The sequence below is a fragment of the Rhododendron vialii genome, chromosome 11a, assembly GCF_030253575.1.
Source record: "Rhododendron vialii isolate Sample 1 chromosome 11a, ASM3025357v1".
Classification (NCBI taxonomy): Eukaryota; Viridiplantae; Streptophyta; class Magnoliopsida; order Ericales; family Ericaceae; genus Rhododendron; species Rhododendron vialii.
The window spans coordinates 29,439,103-29,448,146 of NC_080567.1; the positions used below are offsets into that span (position 1 = coordinate 29,439,103).

Below are 9,044 nucleotides of genomic sequence, written 5' to 3' on the forward strand. Positions count from 1 at the left end.
TTTTGCTTAGTGAGTTTATTCAGCACCTCCATGTTGGGGTCAATTACTACTACCCATTTAATGCAAACTAGAGGCCGGGAACTCGCAAGCTTGTGCAAGTCGAATTTTTCGTATTTTAACGATCAAACAATAAGCGGTCAAAAATCGATCTGCACATGAATAGAGTGTGCCGGGACTCTAGTCATCATTTGAGCAACTGATTTGGTTTTTTCTTTATATTTGAGGAATTGGTTCTAAATGCCAAAATGCTAGGGGTACCGTATAGACGTCCTTTGCAGTGGCGGATCCAGAAATTTGACATAGCGGGGGCACCAATTTTTTTTGTAACCGTTATTACGAGTTACAGTTAAGCACATTTACTCCAAAATAATTTTAGCATTCATGATAAATTAACAATTTTAAAGTATATATGTATTTTAATAAGGAAAAATTTCAAAAAAGCCCCTGAACTTTTTGACAACTTGCAAAAAAACACCTGAACTTTCACTATTAACAAAAAAACACCTAAACTTAGCATTCCGTTAGTAATTAAACCCCTGCCGTCCAATTCCGTCAATTTTTAACGGATGGAGCTAACGGAAGGCGTTAACTTTTTATTTTTTTTTACTTTTTACATTCAAAAATTACTTTTAACTCTTTTTTTTTATTGGTAAATAAATATGTAATAAAGTTCTTTTTTTTTCTTACTATTTATCAAAAATTACTTTAACTCTATTTTTTACTATTTACAAAAATAACTTTAACCACCATCTTTTTTGTTACTTTCAAATTTTACCTCTCTCTCTCTCTCTCTCTCTCTCTCTCTCTCTCTCTCTCTCTCTCTCTCTCTCCCTCTTTTTTTTTTTAGAACTTTAACCCCACTCCACCAATCAACTGCTAAAGCTCTAGCTCTAATTTTAGAAATTCGAAATTACTCTTTTTTTTAGCATTCTTGTTTTTTATATTTTTTACTTCCAAAATTACTTTTAACTCTTTATTTTTAGTAGTAAATAAATATGAAATAAAGTTTTTTTTCTTACTATTTATCAAAAATTACTTTAACTCTAATCTTTACTATTTATAATAATAACTTTAACCCATTTTTACTATTTATTGCATATTTATTTATGACTAAAAAAAAAGAATGAGTTAAAAGTAATTTTTGGAAGTAAAAGTAGTAAAAAAAAAAGAAAAGGTTACAAAGAGGAGGTTAAAAGAACTTTTGAATTTCTGAAATTGTGGCTAAGGCTTTGGCAGTTGGTTGTGGGGTTCATTGGTGGTGTGGAGTCGATTCTAATAAGAAAAAAAGGGAGAGAGGGGGGGGGGGGGGGGGGGGGGGGGGGGGGAAGGGAAAATTTGAAAATAAAAAATTGGGTTAAAGTAATTTTCGATAAATAATAAGAAAAAAAAAGAACTTAATTGCATATTTATTTACCAATAAAAAAAGAAAGAGTTAAAAGTAATTTTTGAATGTAGAAAGTAAAAAAATAAAAAGTTAACACCTTCCGTTAGCTCCATCCGTTAAAAATTGACGGAATTGGACGGCAGGGGTTTAATTGCTAACGGAATGCTAAGTTTAGGTGTTTTTTTGTTAATAGTGAAAGTCCAGGTGTTTTTTTGCAAGTTGTCAGAAAGTTCAGGAGCTTTTTTGAAATTTTCCCTTTTAATAATTAGCTACTTGGGCAAACTTGTGCACATTGACTATATGCATTATCACATGTTCATCATCTATTTTTCTATTACTAACTCTATTATTACAGTTTTGGGGACAAAAAGTATACAAATGCAATGTGAGGGTAGACTCGAACCCATGAATAGTATAAAAGTCAAGGTACGAACTACTATTTTCTATGGCCTTTTAGAAGAAAAAAAAAACATTTACTACTCTGCCTTTTGCCTTTTGGGGAAAAGGCAGATTTTTCTATTGCCTTTTGGAAAAAAAAAAAAAACACACACATTTTCTACTCTACCTTTTGGGAAAAAGGCAGAAAGAACATTTTCTACTCTTACCTTTTGGGAAAAAAGATTTTTCTATTGCCTTTTGAAAAAAAAAAAAAAACACACATTTTCTACTCTACCTTTTGGGAAAAAGGCAGAAAGAACCTACAGGAGAGCATGGGCAGAGTCTCGAACTCGCCACCTCTTCTTAAGCTAGAGAACACTTTACCATTGCACCAACAGCCAACTCCTTACATGCTTTCAATATAAATAATATATATACAAAACCGCAAAAAAAAAAAATTTAAAGGGCGTGGGGGCATGTGACCCCACGTGCCCTATGGTGGGTTCGCCCCTGGTCCTTTGGGGTCCCACATGAATAATCCGCATCATTCATTAATTTAAAAATAATTTTTCAGATACTCTTTTGCAACAAATCAGCTCAATTGAATTTGTAAAAGTGGTTGATCCAATCTTCAAAGTTTTCATCTATAATTTAGTATCTTGAATTCTGAATGAAAAATTAGAAATTAGATCAACCACTTACACATATTTAATTGAGTTGATTTTTTGCAGGACCACTTGAAAAATGATTTAAAATTAATAAATTGTTCGGATTATTCACGTGGGACCCAAAAGTGGGCCCCACACGCCGTCTGTAGTATCGGTACTCCCCATATCGGTACCCATTGTAATACCCCCCCCCCCCCCCCCCCCCCCCTTTTTTTGTCATACAGTATACTTCAACGGAAGTTGGCGGGGTGTTAGTATGTTAGTTAATAGGGGGTTCAGAAACTATCTATAGCCCAGAATCCCAAACCTGCTCCCTGTGGGACTAGAATTTAGGTCACCACTAGGAAGAGAAATGAGACAACCAACTTGATAAGCTTGATTTCTCAACTCAATATGGTTATTAGTTTTTTAGGGATACGTGGAACTTGGGTGAGTGTGTGTGTGCCGACTATATAGCTAACTTAGTGTGGCTAGGTTGGTTTGTTTTGTTGTCAAGTGGAGTGGTGAGTTAAATGGTGGACCGTGGACTCTTGTGTACGCATGAAGCTGTGTGTATATATAAGAGATTCTGGTAGACAAAAACAAGGAAAAAAAACGAGAATTAAGAGAAGTGTAAGGAGAAGGGAACTGGGACAATGAAAAAGATGCCACGGATTTACCCAAAAAAACGATGCCATGGGCAAAAGGGAGATGTGAGGTCTAGCAATCAACGATGAGAGGGTATCCGATTGAGGCTAGATTTAATTATGTGGTTACGGGTGTTGAAGTTTGCGTGTTCAACTGTTGCGATCTTTAATTAAGGTATCCAAGCAAGGAAGTATATAATATGCTTTAAATCTTTGGAGTATTTTCATGTGGTCCTGTTTCGCATTCCTTTTGAATATCCTGTGTTATTTATTGGAATCCTTGAATTTTTTGTTTGAGTTGGGTGATGTAATACATATTGGGGCTGGATGTCATGGAATTGTTTAGTTTGTGACTAAGTGAATTTGTCTACTATGCTAACGGCCCGAGAAACCTTCATAATAGGCTGGGTGTGGTAGGTGAGGCCAGTCACCGGTCATATACTGCAGAGGGATATGAGGTCGTATTATGTGAATTGTTGTTGACTCCGTGTCACTAATTAGTTGGTCTCGTTTATTGTGGAGCATATCTATTCTTGTCGCATTGTATACTTCGGGAGGGTTTATATTGCAGGTTGGCGCACGGGACGAGTGTGTAGAGTTTCGGCTTGCTGGTTGCTTTGTTTTTTTACAAGGGAAATTGTAAATCCTTGTGTAAATCCTTGTGATTGTGGAACTGGATCGTCACACCCGTAGTCGATTTTGAGAATAACATTTATAGCAATGCACCTATAATGCTTCCATCCATGAACTTCTTATCATCACTACGATACTTTTGATTCCATTATACACACTAACACCTAGTTTCCCCAAAAAAGACCCTTAGAACTAACTCCACTTCTTGCTTATGAAAGTAAGTTTTACTCAAATCAAGAGAGATTTTTTGTGCCTTCTAAATTTACAACTGTGCCATGAATGAATAAGCGGACGACTATTCGCAGTCCCGTATTTTCTCCCTTAGCCCACTACATTTCGGTAAATAGTTGTTGAAAATCATACATAACATTTCGGTAAATAGCTGTTGAAAACAAGATTATATTTCGGTAACTATATGTCGAAAATATGTTCAACCTTCGGTAAACAACTGCCGAACATACATTTTTGGTAAATAGCTGTTGAAAAAAATATTATATTTCGGTAATTGTATGCTGAAAATGTATTCCAATTTTGGTAACTAACTGTCGAGTATAATTGAAATTTTTTAACGGATTATGGGAGAAAATACGGGGCTGCGAATAGTTGCCCCCATGAATAAAGCTTTGATGCTTAAATTTAAGACAAAGTCCACTTTCACCCCATGTGGTTTGACCCATGTGCGCATACACCCCTTATGATTCAAAAGTGTGCACATAACCTCCTGTAATTTTGAAAATATGCGAATAGACCCCATGCCGTCATATTTTCCATCCATATTAACGGAGATGTATCTCACACACTTCTAAAATCTAATCTGAACTGTTCATAATGTATTAAATAAAGAATAAATTATTTTTGTTAAAAATTATCTAGATCAAACATCAATAACCCAGTGATCTAATTCTTGGTAAATTCAAATTTGAAATTTTGATTTCATAATAAACTCGATTCGACCATGAGGTTTTCACTTTTTGACCGACTTGAATTTTGGCATTGATGTAGTACTCGTCAAACTCTACAATATCAACGGTTCGGATCCAAATTTGGTATATGGGATGGATTGATTAGATTTAAGGTAGAAGAAGAATCAAGGGAGAGGATGAAGGCATATTATTCTTTAAATGTTTTGTCCGTTAATATGGATAAAAAAACATGACGATAGGGGATCTATCTGCACGCCATTAATAGTTGTTCCTGGAGTGGCCAAATAAGACTTAGCTGATCGTATTATTAGAGACTCAACTTGAACAATTAGAACTTGACCTGATTTTAGGTGTGGCCCATTTTTGGCTATATATACATTTTCACAAATAAACTGTCTGAGGCTCATTTTTTTGTAGATGTCTTTTCACAATAATTGTGATAGAGAAAATACCAATTCAAATTGAATGGATTCAAAATGATATTACTGCAAGGATTGGCATTATAAAATTTCCCCTTTTCATCCATTAAATAGTATTTAAGTATTTGAAAAGTCTTTTTGAAATTGTCAAGTTATAACTAGTTAGTTACCCAGATTTGATTATAGGTTATTAAATAGTAAAATGAAAAAAAAAATTCACAATTTTAAAAGCTGTCCCAACAAATTCCTAATTGGCATTAGCAAATTTTTTAGAATTGATTCTTTTATCACATTGGACGATTTTCCATCATTGAATAGACCCATTCGAGAACAGTTGGATGATGACAAAATTATGAAAGATTGGCATTTCTTTATCTCTATTTAACAACATATGAACAGTTCCTTCATTTTGGTTAAGAGATTGTTGAATTTGAATCTTTTCCTTGGAATAGAAAAAAGTGGAAAAAAACGGATTGATATGGGTCCGATTTGATCCATTATCAAAGATCCATTCTGAACCCAATGGATCATTTCTTTTTTTTCAGTATATGAAATAAAGGATTTCACTAAGTCAATTCTTAGAAAATCTCGAATCAAACCATTTGTCCTTATTTCAACAAAGGAAGCATAGGCCTCTTCGATCGAAGAATTTTTTTTGTCTTGGCCCCAATTCAAGACTAAACAAGTCCAAACTAATTGAATACTTGTGTCAGAAATTACCCAAATTGGTTCGACATTTCCATAATGGATATAATTAACAACTTGAAGTTGCACATTATCCCTTTCTTGCAGCATATCCAGGGGAAAGGTATTATAAAATTTATACAGTCCATTATTTCATATGTGATTGCTGGTCGAACCAAAATAAAATACATTTTATTGGTGGGTGAGATCTGTTGGACATAGATCAAATTTTACAATTTTTTAGATTCTTTGAAATGTTTTTAAAACTATAGGGGATTATATGTACACTTTTGAATCATATGGGATGTATTTGCATATGGCGCAAACGACATGAGGTCAAAGTGGACTTTGCCCGTAAATTTAAGTTTGTCCATGAAAGCTTTTACTTTGACTTGTACTCATATAACCATGGCTGTGAACGAACAGAGCTGCTTGATTCGGGTTGATTTGAACTCGATCAAACTCGACTCGTCACCTAACTGAATGAGCTCGAGCCCAAATCTTTAGCTCACTTCATTAACAAGTCGAGCATGAGCCAGTTGGGACTCGGCTAGAGTTGGCTCGCCAACCAAGAACCTTGACCATGTTTATTACTCCCTCCGTCTCTTTTTTTGTGTCCAGTATTCCATTTTAGGCTGTTCTTTAATAAGTGTCCATTTTGTAAAGTTAGAGGGGTAAAAGTTGGTGCATTGTCTATTTTGTCCCTAAAAATAGATTTCATTTTGAAAAGTTAGTGAATAAAAGTGTAATGATGATGGGTAAGTAGGGAAAGTGGAGGAAAAAGTAGATGTGAAAGTGTAATGATGATGTATTTTTAATAAGTTGGACTTACGAAGCAAGACACTTAAAAAGTGACAGAGAGAGTATCATTTACTAGCCTACTAGCAAAAATAACATCAGAGTCCTAGGCTTTTGACTTATTCTGCCCGTTAAAGATCTCGAAGTCATCGTGTTCCTTTTATAACAAGTGGAGGCCCTCTTAGAGCATACACAGTGGAATAAGCAAAACAAAAAATTATTAAAATTAGCAATATTTGATAAAAAAAGTGCTCACATTAGAATAACAAAACCTAGCAACCTTTTAACAACTCATCACATTTTAGTTCTTCAATAATCAAAGCTAGCAATATTTTGTCAATAACCAAATTTTATCTCTCAATCAAGTACACCAACATTACACAAAAACCTTATCTCTTCCATTTTCTTTCTCTCAACAATGTTTTCAAAAACTAATTTTAAAAAACTGAAACTTCTAGATTTTTTTTTCTGTTTTTTCAGAAACTTTTTTTTTTTTTTTACAAAAAACAAATTTTTCAAAATTTTTAAAAACTATAAGTAAATAAAGTGTGTTTTTCAAAAATTTGTTTTTGAAATTTCAAAACTCTTTTATAGAAAATTATTTTTTTTACACAAAATCTGTTTTAAAAAAATTGTATTTATAGTTTTTAAAATTTCAAAACTATTTTTGTAAATATAATTCTTTCAAAATTTCTCAAAATTGTATTTATAGTTTTTAAGTGAACATAGTGTATTTTTTTTAAAATTAATTTTTGTTTCAAATTTATTTTTTTTAACTGTTTCTAACATAAATTGTTTTTTTCCCTTCAAAAACCACTTTTTCAAAAAATATGCGTGAAATGAAGAGAAAAAGTTTGGAGGACCCATTGGTTTTGATTATGGGCAAAAAATAACCAATGTGGGATTTGACATTGCTAACTTTAGCTATCTCTAAATGGATAATCAAAATCTGATGTGGCATGTTTTGATTATTCACATTTGCTTATTCCACTGTTGATGCTCTTACACTACAAAACTATCGACCTGGGACAAGAAGTTTTTCCAAAATCACAACAATGCTACACGCACTACGGTTATGCAAAACTCTTTGCACAACCGGTTACTACTCGTCTATTATTGTAATTAATGGTCAGGATTCGCTCAGGGAATCAATAAATTATTTGCGCAAATAGTTTACTAAAAATTTGGCCCGTCTAAACACATCTGATCGGCCAGAATTAGTTACACAACGATTGTGCGCGTAGCATTTTTTTCCAAAATGAACCTCTCAGTCTTCCCGTGTAGTCCCACATCGGCTACTCAAGCAATGGATAAAGCAAATTTCCACTATAATACCCTCAGTTCCTTCAACGCTTAGTGATGGCGGTAAGGTCAGTAAACCAAGCTCGAGCAGTGCAATATATGGTTGAGCCGAGCCCAAGCCGAAAGTCTGCAGCTTGGGTCGAGCTGATCCAAAATCTTGCATGTCAAGCTTGAACATTGCAAAGCTTGACTTAGCTCGGATTGCTTGTAGTTCTATTTAGTTCTATTTAAAAGCGCCCCTTTAGCCAATTTTTTGTTGACTTTTTTGCGCAATCTTTTATTGTTGTTTTCTCTCTCAATTTTTATTAGATTTAAATAATTTGTAACATATCGTTTGTTTCGATCATAGGAATCATAAACTGATAAAAGTATAAATATAGCGACCAAGATTAAAAAAAAATCATATAAGATGATAGAAAAAAAAAATCCAAAAAGGCCATCTTTCTCAAATTTCAATCTTTTTTGTCTTTTTTTATTAACTTTTTTCAACTCCAGTATATATTTTTATTCATTTTGTATCCCTCAAAAGATGTTAAATCCAATAAGAATTTAGATAAAACACCAAAACGGCAAAGAAATTATCGGGAGTCGGAAGGCACCCTGTAGAAGCATGGGGAAATGGTGGAGATGCTATGACAAATTATTCAACGTATTAAAGCATCAGATCAGAAGCCGTACTAAAGATCTAGGTAGACTACTACTAACAATTTCAGTAATCGACGATCGAAGGAGCGAGAAGATGAGTGCATACCTTATTAAAGCACTGAATACCCAGCTAGCCCAGATTGAAAATTCCTGACAAACTTTCTATTCGATCATCCTCATTCCACAAGTTTTTGGCGATCCTCTCTGTAGCCGCGCGACTTGGAGTTGTTATTCTTCTTCTTAGGGCAAAATTTCACTTGATTGTTCATTTATCACCACATAAGAATGTTCTAAATACCAGCCAATTTTGACATTTGCAACCAATCTCGTCTTGGTCTGACTTGGTATTACTACTATTAGTCTCCTCCCCCCTCTCTCCTAGAAAGAATCTCCTCCACATTTTCGCGAGAGTACTGAAAAGATAGGGTGGTCCGAGTAGAATTTCCACGCCACGAAAGTGACTACTAAAAGAGCTCCTACCAGGCAATTTCTACATTTGCAACCAATCTCGTTTTGCTCTGACTTGGTATTGCTACTATTAGTCTCCTCCCCCCTCTCTCCAAGAAAGAATCTCCTCCACATTT

The 9,044-nt window shown here is 34.2% G+C and overlaps 1 protein-coding gene across 2 annotated transcripts in view; it reads right to left on the bottom strand.

The window, feature by feature from the left end:
* Positions 1 to 8,861, bottom strand: part of LOC131306370 (disease resistance protein At4g27190-like) — a 29,345-nt gene extending 20,484 nt beyond the window's left edge. Inside the window, exons 1-2 of one of the 2 annotated variants that reach the window (XM_058332570.1) lie at positions 8,794 to 8,836; positions 8,567 to 8,647 (exon numbers count right to left, since the gene is read on the bottom strand). The gene's annotated coding sequence lies outside the window, so the exon portion shown is untranslated. Of the gene's footprint in view, positions 1 to 8,566 lie in introns of both variants that reach the window. The other variant, XM_058332571.1, reaches the window with a different exon arrangement.
* Between the last annotated feature and the right edge of the window lie 183 nt (positions 8,862 to 9,044).